Source organism: Felis catus, chromosome B2 (genome assembly GCF_018350175.1).
Source record: "Felis catus isolate Fca126 chromosome B2, F.catus_Fca126_mat1.0, whole genome shotgun sequence".
NCBI lineage: Eukaryota > Metazoa > Chordata > Mammalia > Carnivora > Felidae > Felis > Felis catus.
This window is the reverse complement of record NC_058372.1, coordinates 80,713,824-80,731,249: the sequence shown is the minus strand read 5'-3', so window position 1 is coordinate 80,731,249 and position 17,426 is coordinate 80,713,824. Positions and strand designations below refer to the sequence as shown.

At 41.9% G+C, this 17,426-nt stretch overlaps 1 long non-coding RNA gene across 4 annotated transcripts in view; it reads right to left on the bottom strand.

Annotated features, from left to right (window-relative positions):
* Nucleotides 1-11,567, bottom strand: part of LOC111560499 — a 144,573-nt gene extending 133,006 nt beyond the window's left edge. For 3 of the 4 annotated variants that reach the window (XR_006598022.1, XR_006598021.1, XR_006598019.1), the window contains exon 1: nt 10,400-11,567. This is a non-coding gene — a long non-coding RNA (uncharacterized LOC111560499). The remainder of the gene's footprint in view (nt 1-10,399) is intronic. The other variant, XR_002742361.2, reaches the window with a different exon arrangement.
* Between the last annotated feature and the right edge of the window lie 5,859 nt (nt 11,568-17,426).

Genomic DNA, 17,426 nt, shown 5'->3' with positions numbered 1-17,426 from the left:
CACAGCTAATATCATCCTCAATGGGGAAAAAAATGAGAGCTTTCCCTGTAAGGTCAGGAACACAACAGAGATGTCTACTCTCACCACTGTTGTTCAACATAGTACCGGAAGTCCTAGCTTCCGCAATCAGACAACAAAAAGAAATAAAAGGCATCCAAATTGCCAAGGAAGAAGTCAAACTTTCATTCTTCACAGATGCCATGATACTCTATATGGAAAACTGAAAAGACTCCACCAAAAAACTGCTAGAACTGACCCATGAATTAAGCAAAGTCACAGAACATAAAATCAATATACAGAAACTGGTTGCATTTCTATACACCAATAATGAAGTGGCAGAAAGAGAAATCAAGGAATCAATCCCATTTACACTTGCACCAAAAACCATAAAAATACCTAGGAATAAACCTAACCAAGGAGGCAAAATGTCTGTGCACTGAAAACTATAGAAAGCTTATGAAAGAAACTGAAGAAGACACAAAGAAACAGAAAAACATTCCACGCTCATGGATTGGAAGAACAAATATGGTTAAAATGTTGATACTACCCAAAGCTATCTACCATCTACACATTCAGTGCAATCTCTATCAAAATAACACCAGCATTCTTCACAGAACTAGAACAAATAATTTAAAATTTGTACGGAACCAGGAAAGACCCTGAATAGCCAAAGTAATGTTTGGCTATAATATGAAAACCAAAGCTGGAGGCATCACAATTCTGGACTTCAAGTTGTATTACACAAAGCTGTAATCAACAAGACAGAATGGTACTGGCACAAAAACAGACACATAGATCAATGGAACAGAATAGAGAACCCAGAAATGGACCTACAAATGTATGACCAACTAATCTCTGACAAAGTAGGAAAGAATATCTAATGGGAAAAAGAAAGTCCCTTCAGCAAGTGGTGTTGGGGAAACTGGATAGCAACATGTAGAAGAATGAACCTGGACCACTTTCTTATAACATACACAAAAATAAACTTAACATTGATGAAAGACCTAAATGTAAGACAGGAAACCAGCAAAATCCTGGAGGAGAAAACATTTGACCTCAGCCACAGCAAATTCTTACTAGACATGTCTCCAGAGGCAAGGGAAACAAAAGCAAAAATGAACTATTGGGACCTCATCAAGATAAAAAGCTTCTGCATAGCAAAGGAAACAATCAACAAAACTAAAAAGGCAACTGACAGAATGGAAGAAGATAATTGCAAATGACATATCAGATAAAGGGTTACTATCCAAAATAAAGAACTGATCAAACTCAAACCCTGCCCCTCAAAAAATAATCCAGTGAAGAAATTGGCAAAAGATATGAACAGACCCTTTTCCAAAAAAGGCATCCAGATAGCTAATAGACATATGAAAAAATGCCCAACACCACCCATCATCAGGGAAATACAGACCAAAACCACAATGAGATACCACCTCACACCTATCAGAAAGGCTAAAATCAACAACTCAGGAAACAACAGATGTTGGCAAGGATGTGGAGAAAAGGGAACAGTTTTGCACTGTTGATGGTAATGCAAACTGGTGCATCCACTCTGGAAAACATTATGGAGGTTCATGAAAAAATTAAAAAATAGAGCTACCCTATGGCCTAGCAATTGCACAACTAGGTATTTATCCAAAGGTACAAAAATGCTGATTTGGAGGGACACATAAACCCATGTTTATAGCAGCACTATCAACAATAGCCAAAGTATGGAAAGAGCCCAAATGTCCATCGACAGATGAATGGATAAAGAAGATGTGGTATAGGGGTGCCTGGGTGGCTCAGTTGGTTACGCATCTGACTTTGGCTCAGGTCATGGTCTTGTAGCTCCATGTCAGGCTATATGCTGACAGCTCCGAGCCTGGAGCTTGCTTCGGATTCTGTGACTCCCTCTCTCTCTGCCGCTTCCCTATTCACACTCTGTCTCTCAAAAAATAAACGTTAAAAAAAATGTGGCATATATATAATGAAATATTACTTGGCAATCAAAAAGAATGTAATCTTGCCATTTGCAACAATGTGGATGGAACTAGAATGTAGTATGCTAAGTGAAATAAGTCAGACAAAAACAAGTACCATATGATTTCATTCATATGTGGAATTTAAGAAACGAAACAGGTGAACAAGGGAAAATAAGATAAAAACAGAGAGGGAGTCAAACCATAAGAGCCTCTTAAATACAGAGAACAAACTGAGGGTTGCTGGAGGGGTGTTGAGTGGGGGAATGGGCTAATGGGGTGATGGGCATTAGGGAGGGCACATCGTTGTTGGGATGAGCACTGGGTGTTATATATAAGTGATGAATCGCTAAATTCTACTCCTGAAACCATTATCACACTAGATGTTAACTAACTTGGATTTAAATAAAATTTTTAAAAACAGCAGCTGAATTCTCATTATAAAAGGCATCATAAAAGGACTCAGCAGTATTCTTCTGAAGCTGTGAATCATTACTTATCTGTGTGAAATTTTATGACACTTAAATCGATATGGGGGTCCTCGATGCAACAAAAAAATACAGACTTAGGTGATAACACAGGATGTCCCCCAAACACTATTGTCCTCTATATTACTTTTCATACCCTGAGAAGAAAAAGAAAAAAAAAAAAAAACACCAGGGTTGAAAGTTTTATTGTGTGTGCTGGGGGGAGTTGGGTCTCAAGTTGATATTTCACAGAACAGCTCATTTTAAAAATATGAATGCATTTGAGGTATTGATTACTGTGTTTACCCACCAATAGCATCTATAAAGAAAGAAGGATCTACACACTGAAGGGGAAGGCCTTGGTGACTATGATTTGTTCCTTGTGACACCTTTCCCCTCTCTCCATCCAGCACCCACCCAACTTGGTAGGCCTCTAGCCCACCCAAGGAAGCCTGTTGCCTGGCTATCAACCTATGCAAAAAGATAAATCAGGTCAATCAGATTTCTTCTCTCACAAATTTGAGCTAAGAAAGACCCTGCAAATAAGAAAATAGGCAATAGGAGCTTAAACTGAAAAGATGTGTATAAAGGTGTCATGAGGAAGAGTCAGAACCTTTAAAAGGGCAACATTTACTCCTGAAACTGTTAGGCAATGGAAGTTATGAGCCTTGGGGGTATCTTGGCTGGGCTCCAAGCTGAGACTCAGACAGGCTTGTATGTGAGGTATCAGGGGCCTCAGAGATCCTCTGCCTGTTCACAGAATGTGCAAGGACCCTTCAAAAAACATCTGGCAACATCCCCAAGTTTTCCTGGAGTTGCACATGTTTAAGCATGTCTAACCAGCCAAGGAAGGAGAGAAGGAGAATAATGGGGGCTGTATTGCAGGGAGCAACCTCAGAATCCCTTAATGGAAAAAAAAAACCCAAAAAAACAACAACATACAACTCATAAGCAATGGAGGAATCCAGTAGGGTGGGCTGGAAGAAGACATGAGAGCTTGTATTGGGAGAGAAGAGTGGTTTTAGGTACAGTCTGAGGCTCTCCTTCACAATCTCCCTTCCCTGGAGGGAAGGTCTATCTACCTCCAGAGGGGTATATATAATACAACTGAAACAGATGCATCATTTGCCATGGTAAACACCCATCTCCAAATTGCCTAGACCAGAGGAGACTAGAAGGAGAAAGCATCTCCCTAGAACAGAGCAGCACACAAGTGCTGAGTAGTGAGTAGTGAGTAGATATCCTATGATATATAGGGATCAGAGCTGGTCAGTTCCACTGCGGAGAAGCTTGGGCATGCCAATGGAAAACCTCAGTGAAGGCTAAAGTGGCATCCAGAGGGCAGAGCCAAGAAACTGTGATGGTTAATTTTATGTGTCAACTTAATTGGGCTGAGGGATGCCCAGGTAACTGGTAAAACATCATTTCTGGGTATGTCTGTGAGGGTATTTCTGGAAGAGGGCCTGGATAGAACAGAAACATGCAGGAAGGAGGAATTTGCTCTCTCTCCGCAGAGCTGGAGCAGCCATCTTCTCCTGCCCTCAAACATCATATGCCAACTGAATTATACCACTGGCTTTCCCAGTTTTCCAACTCGCAGACAATAGATAGTGGGACTTCTCAGCTTCCATATCCATGTGAGTCAATTCCTAGAATGAATCTCCTCATATATATCCTATTGGTTCAGTTTCACTGGAAAACCCTGATGAACACAGAAACTAAATAAGCCACCTCCCCACACATATCCTGAGAAGGGACAGAGTTGAGATTTTGCCACTTGGCAAGTGGTAACTATTAACACAATGAATCCAGGGAAAAATTACTCAAGGAGACTCTGGCTAGCAGGGCAGAGGGGGACATTGGGATTTTCTGAGTTGGCAAAGAAAGCTGGTCAGTAGTGAGGAGAAAGGAGCAGAGACTCTCAGAGGAAAGCAGAGACCACACAGCCCTTGAGAGACTGACCCTGACTATTGACAGCTTTGAAATTCTAGTTTTCAGTTGAGTCCATATGTTTCTTAAAATAACTTCCCCCATGCCTTTCTTTTTAAAAAAAAATTTTTTTTCAACGTTTATTTATTTTGGGGACAGAGAGAGACAGAGCATGAACGGGGGAGGGGCAGAGAGAGAGGGAGACACAGAATCAGAAACAGGCTCCAGGCTCTGAGCCATCAGCCCAGAGCCCGACGCGGGGCTCGAACTCACAGACCGCGAGATCGTGACCTGGCTGAAGTCGGACGCCTAACCGACTGCGCCACCCAGGCACCCCTCCCCCATGCCTTTCTTGCATTGCCTTGAATAGGTCTCTATTTCTTGCAAGTGAAAAAAAATATAATTAAGCAACAAAATTAAAAGATTCGAGGTAGAAATGACTCTACATTTCTTTGACTTCCAGGAAATCACCAAATTGTTGGCAGTTGCATGTGTGGCTGGCACTCTTGCCCTTTCTTTTTTTGTGTGTCCTGTATCCCCTCCTTCCCTATCCTTGGGCCTGTCCTGATCATTGGTTCACACTCTTCTTCAGCTGGCATGTGCCATGCTGCTCACTTTCAGTCTGAATCAAGTTTCCTATGGGTCCCAGAGCTGAGAGAAGTATATTTAACCAAGCACTCTCAATGCTCAAGACACTTTGTTGGTTGCTGTCATACTTGTCACCTCATTGGATCTTGGGTGACTACCCAGGTGGAGTTATGAGTAGTTTTATCAATGAAGAAACAGGTTCATCAAAGTTAAATGAGTTGTATAGGAACTTATAGAGCAGAAGTTAGAACACAGGACTTTAGGAGGCCACAGCGGGAGCTAACTGTACCAGGTTGCTTGTAACCTCAGGAGTGGAAGGATCTAGATTGACCATGGATGACTTCCACCCACGTGCTGTGGACTGTGTGTTGTATTACCTGGGGGTGGGAGAGGGAGGTGAAAAAGAGGTAAAAATACTGCAGTGAAGAAATGCATAGGAAGTAGAAGAAAAGGAGAAGCAAAGAAGCAAAAGAAGACTAGCAGATAAGGTGGCAGCTAAGTGGGCAGGCAATGTTCCATAGGGGTGACAGATGAAGTGGAGGATAAGGAAGCCCTTAAAAGAGAATGACAGTCTCATATTGCACCTCCCCACCTTAAAGCTACCCAACAACAGTGCTGATCTGGTCCCTATTCCCCACTCTCACCAAAATAAAAGGCACAACCAAAATTAGAATAAAGTGAGACATCAAATCTAAGAGCCAGTTGAGTCTCGAAAGCATTCTTTGGCATTTTGTCAGCAATAGACTGTGAGTTTCCATTTTTAATTTTGGGAAATTTCATATTGCACAATTTACTATTTCCCCCACAGCTGCCAGTACTATTTGCCATCCATTTGGTATCTGGACCAAACCCAAGCATTTACTGGCAGAGGCTGCTTTCACTGGTTTTGGCAGCATTGCATATTGGTTAGGAGAACAAGCCCTACAGTCAGTCTTCATGAGTTCAAATCCTGCCTCTGATACTTGATGGGGACACGTCTTCAGGAAAATGCTCCACTCCTCTATACCAAGTCTCCCACTCACAGGGAGGTTGTGCAGATATAACAGGGTGGCCACCCCTCTTGGTTTGCCTAGGACTGAAGGGCTTCCCAGGATGTTTCACTGTCAGTGCCGAAACTGGGAAAGTCCTGGGCAAACTGGGATGAGTTGGTCACCCAAGAAGAAACTAAAATATTGTGGGTAAAGCACTAAGGAGAGTGAGTGTTCAACAAACATTAGCCATGGATGTGTAAATCTACTGAGAATGTGACTATTGTAATGATCACTGTTTCCCCTGGGGGTCTGGGACTAGGGTCCCAGTCTTCTCTGAAGGGCAAGACCACTTCCATTTCTCCAAAGCTTTGGAATCACTGGGAACAGGGCAAAGATGACGGTGGTGTGCCTGTGATGACAGTGGTCTGTGCACGCAGGGAAGATGAGCCAGACTCCAGTCTCCTCTTCACTCATGGAATAGTCTCCCTCCCCTTCCCTAAAGACCTCCTCACTCTTCTATGGGTCCACCTGAGCCATGCTGGCCATCTGGCTGGCTGCACTGTAGGTCCATAGACAGAACTTGATCTACTGAGGGAAGACTTCCGATCTTTGGAGTCAGATTTCCCTTCAGGACACCCTGAGTCTCCCCAGGAGTTCCAACTGAAATTCTGAAGAACAAAAGAGCCTTCCTGGCACACCTAATCTGGCATCCTGGGAGGTTGTATTTCTTGCAAATTCCTCAAACATTTTATCCCTCAGGGACTTATGACTTTCCTTACTGCCTATTCTCAGATATAGGGGAAAACAGTGTACATAAGAGGCACTTTAGTGCAGGGCTTAAGTAATTAGGGATTCTAGACTGTCTAGGTGTAATCATGGGCAGCTTATCCTCTTTAAAACCTCAGTTCCTATATTTGCAAAGTTGAGATCATGATTGCTATGATGTAGCTATGTGCTAAGCAAATGACATACAATATCTTAATTAATATGCACAACAAACCAAAGAAGTATGCACTTCAGGAATCCCATATTATAGGAATCTGAGGCACAGAGAGATGAAGTAATTTGTCTAAAGTCACAAAGCTTGCAAGTGACAGAACCAGATTCAAAAGAACTCTGGCTCCAGAATTCAGACTCTCAACAAAGTATATTCTGACTCTATGCCTACCTTACTGAATTGCTATGAGAAATAAAGTAACACATAAAAAGACCCTTAGCATATGGTAAGCACTAAGTAATTATTAGTTGTTTTTTTTTTTAATTAAAAATTTTTTTTCAACGTTTATTTATTTTTGGGACAGAGAGAGACAGAGCATGAACGGGCGAGGGGCAGAGAGAGAGGGAGACACAGAATCGGAAACAGGCTCCAGGCTCTGAGCCATCAGCCCAGAGCCCGACGCGGGGCTGGAACTCACCGACCGCGAGATCGTGACCTGGCTGAAGTCGGACGCTTAACCGACTGCGTCACCCAGGCGTCCCTTAGTTTTTTTTTTAAAGGGAGGATTGAAAAGACAGTCAAAGTAATGGTTCAGCATCAGTATATTCTTCATTCACATATAAAAATACACAATCTACTGAATCAGCCTGACACTATTAGAAAAATTTAGTAAGTACTTATTGAACATGTACTTAGTGACTACTGCTATGCAAAGGGCTTGCGGTACAACTGTGGGCAAAACCAGACACTGCTTCTACATTTCTGAAGCTTCCAGCACAGAAAAAGAGATAGAAATTGAACAAACCATTCCACTCAAAAAAGAAAAAATAAATGAACAATCCAAAAAGGAAATGAAGAAGACAATTCTATTTACAATATCACCAAAAGAATAAAATACTTAGAAATAAGCTTAGCCAAGGAGGCAAAGACTTGTACACTTGAAAACTATAAAATGTTGCTGAAATTAAAGAGTACACAAATAAATGGCAAAGCATTCTATGTTCACGGATTGAAAGACTTCATATTGTTAAGATATCAATACTACTTAAAGTGATCTACAGATTTAATTCAATTCCTATCAAAAACCCAATGGTATTTTTTGCAGAAATAGAAAAGTCCATCCTAAAATTCATACAGAATCTCAAGGAACCCTGCAGAGCCAAAACAATCTTGAGAAAGAAGAACAAAGTTGGAGGTCTCACACTTCCTGATTTCAAAAGTAACTACAGAGCTACGGTAACTGAAACAATGTTGTACTATCATGAAGACAGACATATAGACCAATGGAATAAAATAGAGAGCCCAGAAATGAACCCTTCTATATATGATCAAATGATTTTTGACAAGGATGTCAACAGCAGTCAATGGGGACACAACAGTCTTTTTAATAAATAGTGAGGAAAACTGGATATCCAGTGCAAAAGAATGATGTTGAATGCTTACCTTACACCATATATAAAAATTAATTCAAAATTGATTAAAGACCTAAACATGAGGGGTAGAACTACAAAACTCTTAGAAGAAAACATAGAGGAAAGCTCCTTGACATTGGATTTGGCAATGATATCCTGGATATGACACTAGCAGCACAAGTAACAAAAGTTTTTAAAAAATAGATACATTGGACTACATTAAAATTTAAAACTTTTGCGCACCAAGGGACATAATCAACAGAGTGAAAAAGAAACCTACAGAACGGGAGAAAATATTTGCAAATCATGTATATGATAAGGGGTTAATATCCAGAATATATAAAGAACTACAACTCAACAACAACAACAACAAAAAAACCCAAATAACCTGATCAAAAAAAGTGGGCAAAGGACTTGAATAGACATTTCTCCAAAAAAAGATATACAAATGCCAACAAGTACGTGAAAAAAGTGCTCAGCATCAGTAATCATTAGGGAAATGCAAATCAAAACCGCAATGAGTTACCACCTCACACCCATCAGGATGGCTACTATCAAAACACAGAAACAAAAATAAGTGTTGGTAAGGATGTGGAAAAACTGGTACCTAGAGTAGTCAAATTCATAGAGACAGAAAGTCGAAGAGTGACTGCCAGAAGCTGAAAGTAAGGGAGATTGGGGAGCCACTGTGCAATGGGTCTAGAGTTTCCATTTTACAAGATGAAAAGGGTTCTGGAGATGGGCTGCACAACAATAAGAACATACTTAACACTACCGAACTGCACACCTAAAAAATGGTTACGATGGTAAATTGTATGCGGTGTGTATTATACTATAGTTTTTAAAATAAATTTAAAAAGGAGAGGGGAATATAATTGTTATGAATGCTGCAAAGGATTTAGGCCCAAGGTTCATGTAAAGTGGATCTGACCTGGGGAGTGGTGAGGGAAGCTTCACTGAGTGGAGAGCAAGGTGAGTAAGATACGAATTTTCTAGGGAAGAAAAGAGGCAAAGAAAACAGTATATGCAAAGTCCTTGTGAGGTGAGGGATCTTCATTTACTTGGGATGCTTTTTACTAACTATTGACTAAGTACAAGCGCTTGTTTTTACCTGGCTATTTCTGCCCTCCCCCCTTTTTGGAGACATAACTTACAAAGATTGCACAAATTCTTAATGAATCCTCAATAAATTTAGCACCAACACTTTGAATCAAGTAACAGTCAAGAGAGAGATTGTCATGTTTCCTTTCCTGCTTTCTTTCCCTTCCCCTGAAGCCAGTGGTGAGGCTGGGAGCTGAGGAGACATCTGCAGGGAGCCGCCCCATGTGGAAGGAGACTGAAGAGATATGACAACTAAGTGTCACCCGTGATCCTGAACGAGATCTCAGGCCAGAAAGCAAACAGAGATATTGTTGGGACTGTTGGTGAGATTTGAATTGGGTCTCTGATCAATGCTAACTTCCTGATTTGGTTGCTATATTGTGATTATGTAGGACAGTGTTGCTACCTTTTGAAAATATGTTCTGAAGCATTCAGGGGTTGATGAACATCCTGTTGAAAACTTTCTTTTAAATATTCAGAATAAGAATAATGATGATGGTGTAAGTAGTATATATAGACAGAAGAAAGAGAGAACACAAATGTGTTAAAATATTAACAATTGGGGTATCTGGGTGAGGGTGATATGGGAGTTCTGTGTATTACTCTGGCAACTTTTCCAAAAGTTTGAAATTCAAGACAAGTTACTTTTCAAATGCTTCTCCTATGATTGAAATGAGCCCACAGGTGAGGCAGTAAGCGGCAGAGGTGAGATCAGAAGTGAAGATACACATTTAATCTATCACTGAATTTGAAAAAGAAAACTTTGAGAGAAAAAAAAATTGGTGTTCATTTAGCTCTCTCCAGAATGAAGTATGCTACCCCGCAAATAACCCACTAGTGGTTATAATAAATTAATAAGCATTCCGATTCAGCACCCGCTTTGGGTAGCATGAATTGGTCATCAAATCTGGGACTACAGGTCCTTTTCTCTGAATCATGGCCCTGCACAAATCCTGAGACACATTATATACCAACCCCCCTCCCTGACACAGCTCTTTTCAGCTTCAGAAAATTGAGGATGGAGGAAACCTACCAAGAGGATCTTGCCTGCAATGATGACAGAACTGGGCAGAGCTGTAAATCCAGAGGGTGATGAAGTGAAACTGGAACACAGCACGCCTCCATGTTTTCATCCGTCTGCAAGATCACCAAAGGCCTGAATCAAGTCTAAGCATGAGTCATTGGGTTTCCACACACACCTACCACCTGAAACACACTGAACTGAGCTTCTCAGTGTGTGGTGCAGTGGGAGATCTATGTAGGAAGCATCTTGGGAAAAAGAAGAGACGGATGAGGCCCCAGTCTCTGCCACTCACAGAGGCACTGTGCCTGATGCATACCCGTGGGGACAGGACTGTTACCAGTGTTCAGGTTGGATGCCCTTGTGTAATTCTATCACATAAACAGGTGGGTTTTTTTTAATAGATTAGAAATGGTAAATAGGGTCATATATTGTAGGAGGAAATTGCTATAGAGCTAGTGAACTCAATTCTGTGCCCCTCAAAAAATCATTAGGTGGGATGAGAAAAACAATTCAATTTCAACTTCATTTTTGTTAGAATAAAATCATCAAGACTTTCTTTTCACAATAATTCTAAAATTGTCAGATTACTTCTGTCTACAGCAAAATTTCTTCAAGTTTCTTTGAGCAAAGTTGTGTTGAATGGCCCACCACATTTTCTCCTCTCTGATCCTTCCTAGCCTTGACATTCAACTCAAATTCCACCTTCTCTGTGAAACCTTTCCTGGCTGCTCAAGCCCTCATAAATTTTTTTTTCCCCTCTTAACACCTACAACACTTAAGTTCTTATTAGAATTTAATTACACATGTCTTGAATTTTATAACTTTTATTGGCTTTCTTTATTAGAGAACTAATACATTTATATTAAGAGAAAAAGTTTTTAAAAACCAGTTAGGCACAAAGAAAAACCACTCATAAGCTCTTCATCTTGAGAAAACCACTTTAACACTATGTATATCCTTCCAGACTTTTTTCTATTCAGGCTTAGTTTTTCCACTTCTGGAATCATAATGTTTTGCAAGTTGTTTTTAAAATGTACTAACAAAACACTAAAATGCCAATATACATCCTTTTTCAACATAATTTTTGATGAATCTGTGGTACTCCATTTTATACGTGAACCACAAATTATTTAGCCAATTCTCTGCTGTAAGGCATTTAAAATTCTCTATTTTGTTTTTGCTATCATTTATTAAAAAATCTTTCTGTATTTTCTTTTTTTTTCATTAGTATAAATGCCATAAAGAAAATTTCTCTGTAAATAATTTTAAGTATTATTAATAAGTAATACATTAAATAATAAAATTAACTATAAAATCATCATATAGTCAATTGTTTAATTTATAGCAGTTTTGACTACTTGTCTAGACTTTTTTAAGTTCCTTGAGGATAGAATACAATGTTTTCCAATTTTTCATCTCTCATCAGCACAACAGATATGCATGTTAAAGAATTGCTTTATGTCACTTAAATTTTTAGATAGTAGTTGCCTCAACTCTTTATTTTTTTTTATTTTTTTTAATGTTTATTTATTTTTGAGACAGAGACAGAGCATGAACGGGGGAGCGGCAGAGAGAGAGGGAGACAGAATCGGAAGCAGGCTCCAGGCTCTGAGCCATCAGCCCAGAGCCTGACGCGGGGCTCGAACTCACGGACTGCGAGATCCTGACCTGAGCTGAAGTCGGACGCTTAACCGACTGAGCCACCCAGGCACCCCACCTCAACTCTTTATTGTAGAAGCAGATCTTGGGCTAGTCACTATAGATAATGATGTAAGAACATCCTTTCCTCTTAGGGACTATTTCCAAAGTCCTTCTTAGGAACTGAGGTGATCTTTGGGGGAGATAAAGATGGGACAAATAAGAGGGATGGGTGGTTACAAAGAAAAAAGGCTGCCAGCCAAATTTTCATGGTAACTAGAGTAAAATTTTTGCGTGATCTTAGTTACTCTGGAAAATTACAGTGATTTCTAGTTTGGAATACACTGATTATTTTTCAAAATTTGTATGAGATTTTGTACAATGAGAAATAACTCTTCCTGACAGTGGTGTGTCTATATTCCCGTGGTGGCCCTCAAACTTCCTCTGTGCTGCCCAGCAATCCTGCTGTATTGCGTTGCACTTGACCACCCCTCTCCTCCTTCCTCCCCTTCCACACTTTTCCCTCTTCCACCATTAGTTGATCATCTGGCTTCTGAGTCCACTCAGAATCAAGGACAGAATCACTCAGACAGGGATAGCCCACCACCAGAGTCCAGCCTCCCCACACACCCCTACCTGAGCTGCCTTCTCTCCTATTGGTAGTAATGAACGGGCCCTACCAGACTCAAGAACTTCCCTCTAGAAGTTATCCCCTCTCTCTGTGCATTAACTGTTTCCCCTCTTGCCTGGATTATTACCTCCAATGAGCTCTCTTGTCTCTCCCATAGGCTGTACCCATTTCCCCATCTTTACTTTCCCAGTCTAGCTCCTCCAAGGAGTGTAGTCCATATCCACTGCCTCTACTTCCTCTCCTTGCACTCTCTCTCCAATCCACTCCAGCCAAGGGTAGTCCCCAGCACTCCCCTCTGTCAAAGACACCAATACCCTCCAGGGTACCAAGTTGAAAAGTCAATGATAGGTTCTCATCTTATTTGACCCATCAGCAGCATTGGCATAACTGATTACTCCCTCATTCTCAAAACATTGTCTTTCATTTGGCTCTATTTCTCTCTCCTTTCCCTCATTGGCTGCTGTTTCTCAGTCACGTCGGCCAGATCTTCTTCATCTTCATTCACTGATCTCTAAATGTTGGGAGTGCCCCAGGTCTTAATTCTTAGACCTCTTCTCTTCTCCACCCACGTTCCCAGATTCTCAACGCTGATGATACACAGATTTCTATCTCTAGTCCAGACCTCTCTCCTGAAGGCTAGGCTCTCATGTCTTATTGCCTACTCAACTTTTCCACATAGATGTCTGATGAGCACCTAAAATGTACTAAATCCAGGGGTGCCTGGGTGGCTCAGTCAGTGAAGCATCCAACTTTGGCTCAGGTCATGATCTCATGGTTCATGAGTTCAAGCCCCACATTGCCCTCTCTGCTGATAGCTCAGAGCCTGGAGCCTGCTTCGGATTTTGTGTCTCCCTCTCTCTCTGCCCATCTCCTGCTCATGCTCTGTCTCTTTTTCTCTCCCCAAAATAAATACAAACATTAAAAAAATGTTTTTAATGTACTAAACCCAAACCCAAACACTTGAGCTTTCCCTCCATACCTGTTCCCCCTAAAGATTTTCCTATCTCACTAAATGAGTCTCCATTAACCAGGTGTTCATGCCCAAATCCAGAATTTTCTTTGAGTCCTCTTCCTCTCCCATCCCGCAATTGAATCATCAATAAGTCCTGTTTGGCTTACTCTGAATATATCTAGAATCCCATTTACAGTTACCACTGTAGTCCAAATTAACATCACCTTTCTCTTAGCCCATCTCAATAGCTTCCTCGTAGTCTCTGCTTCCACACTTGTCCTCCCCTTCTACTTTACAAACAGAATGATCTTTTAGGAGTTGAGGCCAGTCATGTCCTTTCTCTGCAGAAACCCCTAAAAATGTCTTCTCATTTTACCAAACTATAACCCTGCTGGCTATCCCTCTGGCATCATCTCCTGCTATTTTCCTTCCTATTCCTCTGTATCAGGCATTCCTGGCCTCTTTGCTATCCCTGGAGGATGCCAAGTCCACTCAACCTCAGGGCCCTTCCATTTGCTCTTCTCCATATCTGAGAAGCTTTTCCCCAAGAATGCTTCAGAGCTTGCCCCCTCACTTCATTTATATCTCTGCTCAAATGTCCCCTCATCAGGAATGCCTTCCTTGACCCAACCACCACTCCTGAACTCCTTTACCTACTCTATTTGCTCTCACAACACTCTTCACCCCCAGATATTATAACATAATTTGATATTATATAATACTGACTATATATTATTGCATATAGTTATATATTTGCATATTATATATCATACACACACACACACACACACACAGAGGCTCATTGTCTGTCTCCCTCTCCCATCCCCATCTCACCACTAGAATAAGAATTCAACTTCTCAGCTTGTAGAACAGTGCCCGCCACAAAATAGGTGGCTCAAAAATTGTTGAACAGATTACCAAAGCTATTCAAATTTCACCAGTTCTCACAAGTGTCATCTGTGCAGTGTTTCAGCTGTGCTGAAGTTTTATGGGTTAGATACACTTTGAAACATCTGACTTTGAAATAATAAACCTTAGTCATAATTCTCAGGAATTTGCCCAACAAGTAGAACTCAGTTTCTTCTCAACAGAACTTCTTTCACCACATTGGTTCCTCCTGGCTTTGGCATTCTCCCCCTCTAAACATCTTACTCTGTTCTCTCCCACTGGACATTAACTTTGTACTGCTATATCTTATTCAAGGTACCACATTTAAAAATCTGCCTACTGTTCTGCCTAAAGAAAACCGTTATATCTTCTCAGCACCATCAGATCCTCTAATAGGGTGCTGGAGAGCAAGAAAATGAAAAACTTGTGAACTGCTCAATTCTTTCTTCATGTATGTCTTTGCTCATTTTTTTTGTTTGTTTCCTGAATAATTTTTCCTATCTTATTTTATAAAATCAGGGAGATTTACAGAAATAATGTTCACTGACTTCAATAATATGGTACAAAGCTATTATCCCTGGAAATCATATCCTGCTTAGAAATGTATCACAGATGAAGTCCATATTCTGGATCAGTGCACACATGTAATTATACAGAAAAAAAAAGTGTATCAGAAAAGGTTGAATGTTGCATACATGGGAAATAAATTGACCTCTATTCCAGTTACTATCATGAATATACAGGAGGAAAAACCTGCATCTGTTTCACATTGTAAATGCCTGGAGCGTCCAGAACAGAACCATAAACTCACGGAATGGCAGCAAACATTCACTATAAGGGTGCTAAAGCCGTCCATGGACTAATCTCTGAGGCAGTACTGTTAAAAGTGTCCAGTACTAATTTCGTACAATTCTGAATATGTTTCCTAGGCTTTAATTCAAGTAACCTACTTCTAACTATTCAAAAGGAAATAACTAACTCCTTACTAGGCTTCAAGCGCCTCCAAGGCAATGGTTTTGTCTTATTCATTGCCACAGAGGCACATGATTTCGGTACTGGACATGACTATAGAGGTCAACTAGTTCGAATTTAATCATTTTGAATGACTAGGTAATACAACCTATCACAGTTTCATTTGGTTTTTTTCATCTTGAATTGCTGTCCTATCTCATACATGAGAATTTCTAACTAAGAAAACTCCAGTGTGAGTCTTTGGCAGGTAGACTAATTGAAATGACCTAATAGCCTTTGTTGTACCCTCTGGGACCAGAAGCAAGGTGGCAAGATCAACTTCCAGCAACATCCCTCTCCTCCCCTCCTCCACATCACAGCCGGCAGCCATGGCCTGCTTGAAAAGAAATGAATTTGCATGACCTTCACAAGGATCTTCTCAAGCCTGGCTCTAGAAAAAAATTTCCTGGTGCTATTAAAATGCACAAAGTTATCTCATTGACACTCATACACTTACAGGAATGAGGAATGCAGAAACATCACCATCCACAAGACTAAGGACTGGCCCTGCCAGGGCAGATCAGAGCTCAGTATTTTCTGTCCTTGCCAGAAGACCAGGTAGGGACCTCAAGAAGCAGGGTGTTTTATCAAAAGAGGCACCAGACCCAAAGTCAAGAGACTGAGAACTGCTCCTAGCTCTTAGGCTTCTCTTCGTCTGAAAACCATAAAGGCTAGCAGAGAAAAACTCCCCGTGTGGTTCTAGACCTACATGAGAGGCTCTGCAATGCTGTTAGAAAAATTAGCCTGGCCTTTTGAGCTTCCTTTGGTCCATCTCTTAGCTTTCCACACAGACGGTCAAAATGAGGGCCTTTTAAAACTCTGCCCTCAATCGAAGGTGGTTCAGAGTAACACTTTGGCTGGTATCACAAGACTCCCAGGGCAATGCTTCACTGCTTCCTCAGCATATGCCAGGGCCCATTTTACAGGGGGGGGATTTATGATCCTTCTCTCAGTAGAGCGAGCCAAAGTTTTATAATATTCATTAAAAATCAGCACCACATGTAATAATATGGAATACTGCCTGTACACAAGGGGGCCAAGTTATAGGTGTTCGGGGAAACGTGGCAGAATTTCTTGGCCTTGGCAGGGGTAAAGTTGCAGGCACCAGCACTGCACTAACACAACCTTCTTTTATTGCAAATGTTCGTTCACTCTAAGTCCTAATTACTTTCTGTAAAATCCTCACCACCATCAAGCTTTCTTCTGACAGGGCAGCCACACGATGGCCTTAAAGTACAGCAGCAACACCCTGGCAGCCTCCGGAGTAAGAGGCAGGGGAGAGGCTGGAACCCAGGAGGAGTTGGGGCTGAAGCTGAAAGCGAGGCTTTCCATTTACACTTAGCAATTGCTCTCGCCCCTTCCAAAACCAAGTCGTGGGGGCTATAGACTCGCTCAGTGGGACGGGCCCAGGCCCTCGGGTGAAGGATTCAATCGCTGTTGGGTCGGAAACTACTCTTCCTCGCCCCACCCCCACTCATGAGGGGGCCAGGTTAGCTTGGTGGGGGCCCGTGGAACATCTTTTCCCTCCCCTCCTGGGAAACGCTAGACAACCCAGGAATCCCAGGTCTCCACGTCTGGCTCCTCTTCCTGGGGGCAGGGCCCTGGGCTCTGCACCCCTCCCCACGTGCCATACCAGCCCTCACCACTCCCCTCCCCCCCACAAGCCCCCAACCCTTGCCTTTCAAGGCCTTTGCGAGTCTCGAACAAGGCCGGACCCGGCCAGGCGCTCAGTCCGGCCGGGAGCACGGGGCTCTCCCCACCGCGCGGCTGCACAAAGCGGGGAGTGCAGCGGCGGCTGAGGCGCGCCCCCTCCCGCGAGCGGGCCGAGAGCGCGCGCCCGCCCCCGCCCCTCGCCCCCCACCCTAGCCCCCGGAGCGCCATTCGCGGAGCGGCTTACGCTAGTCGCCAGGCGTACG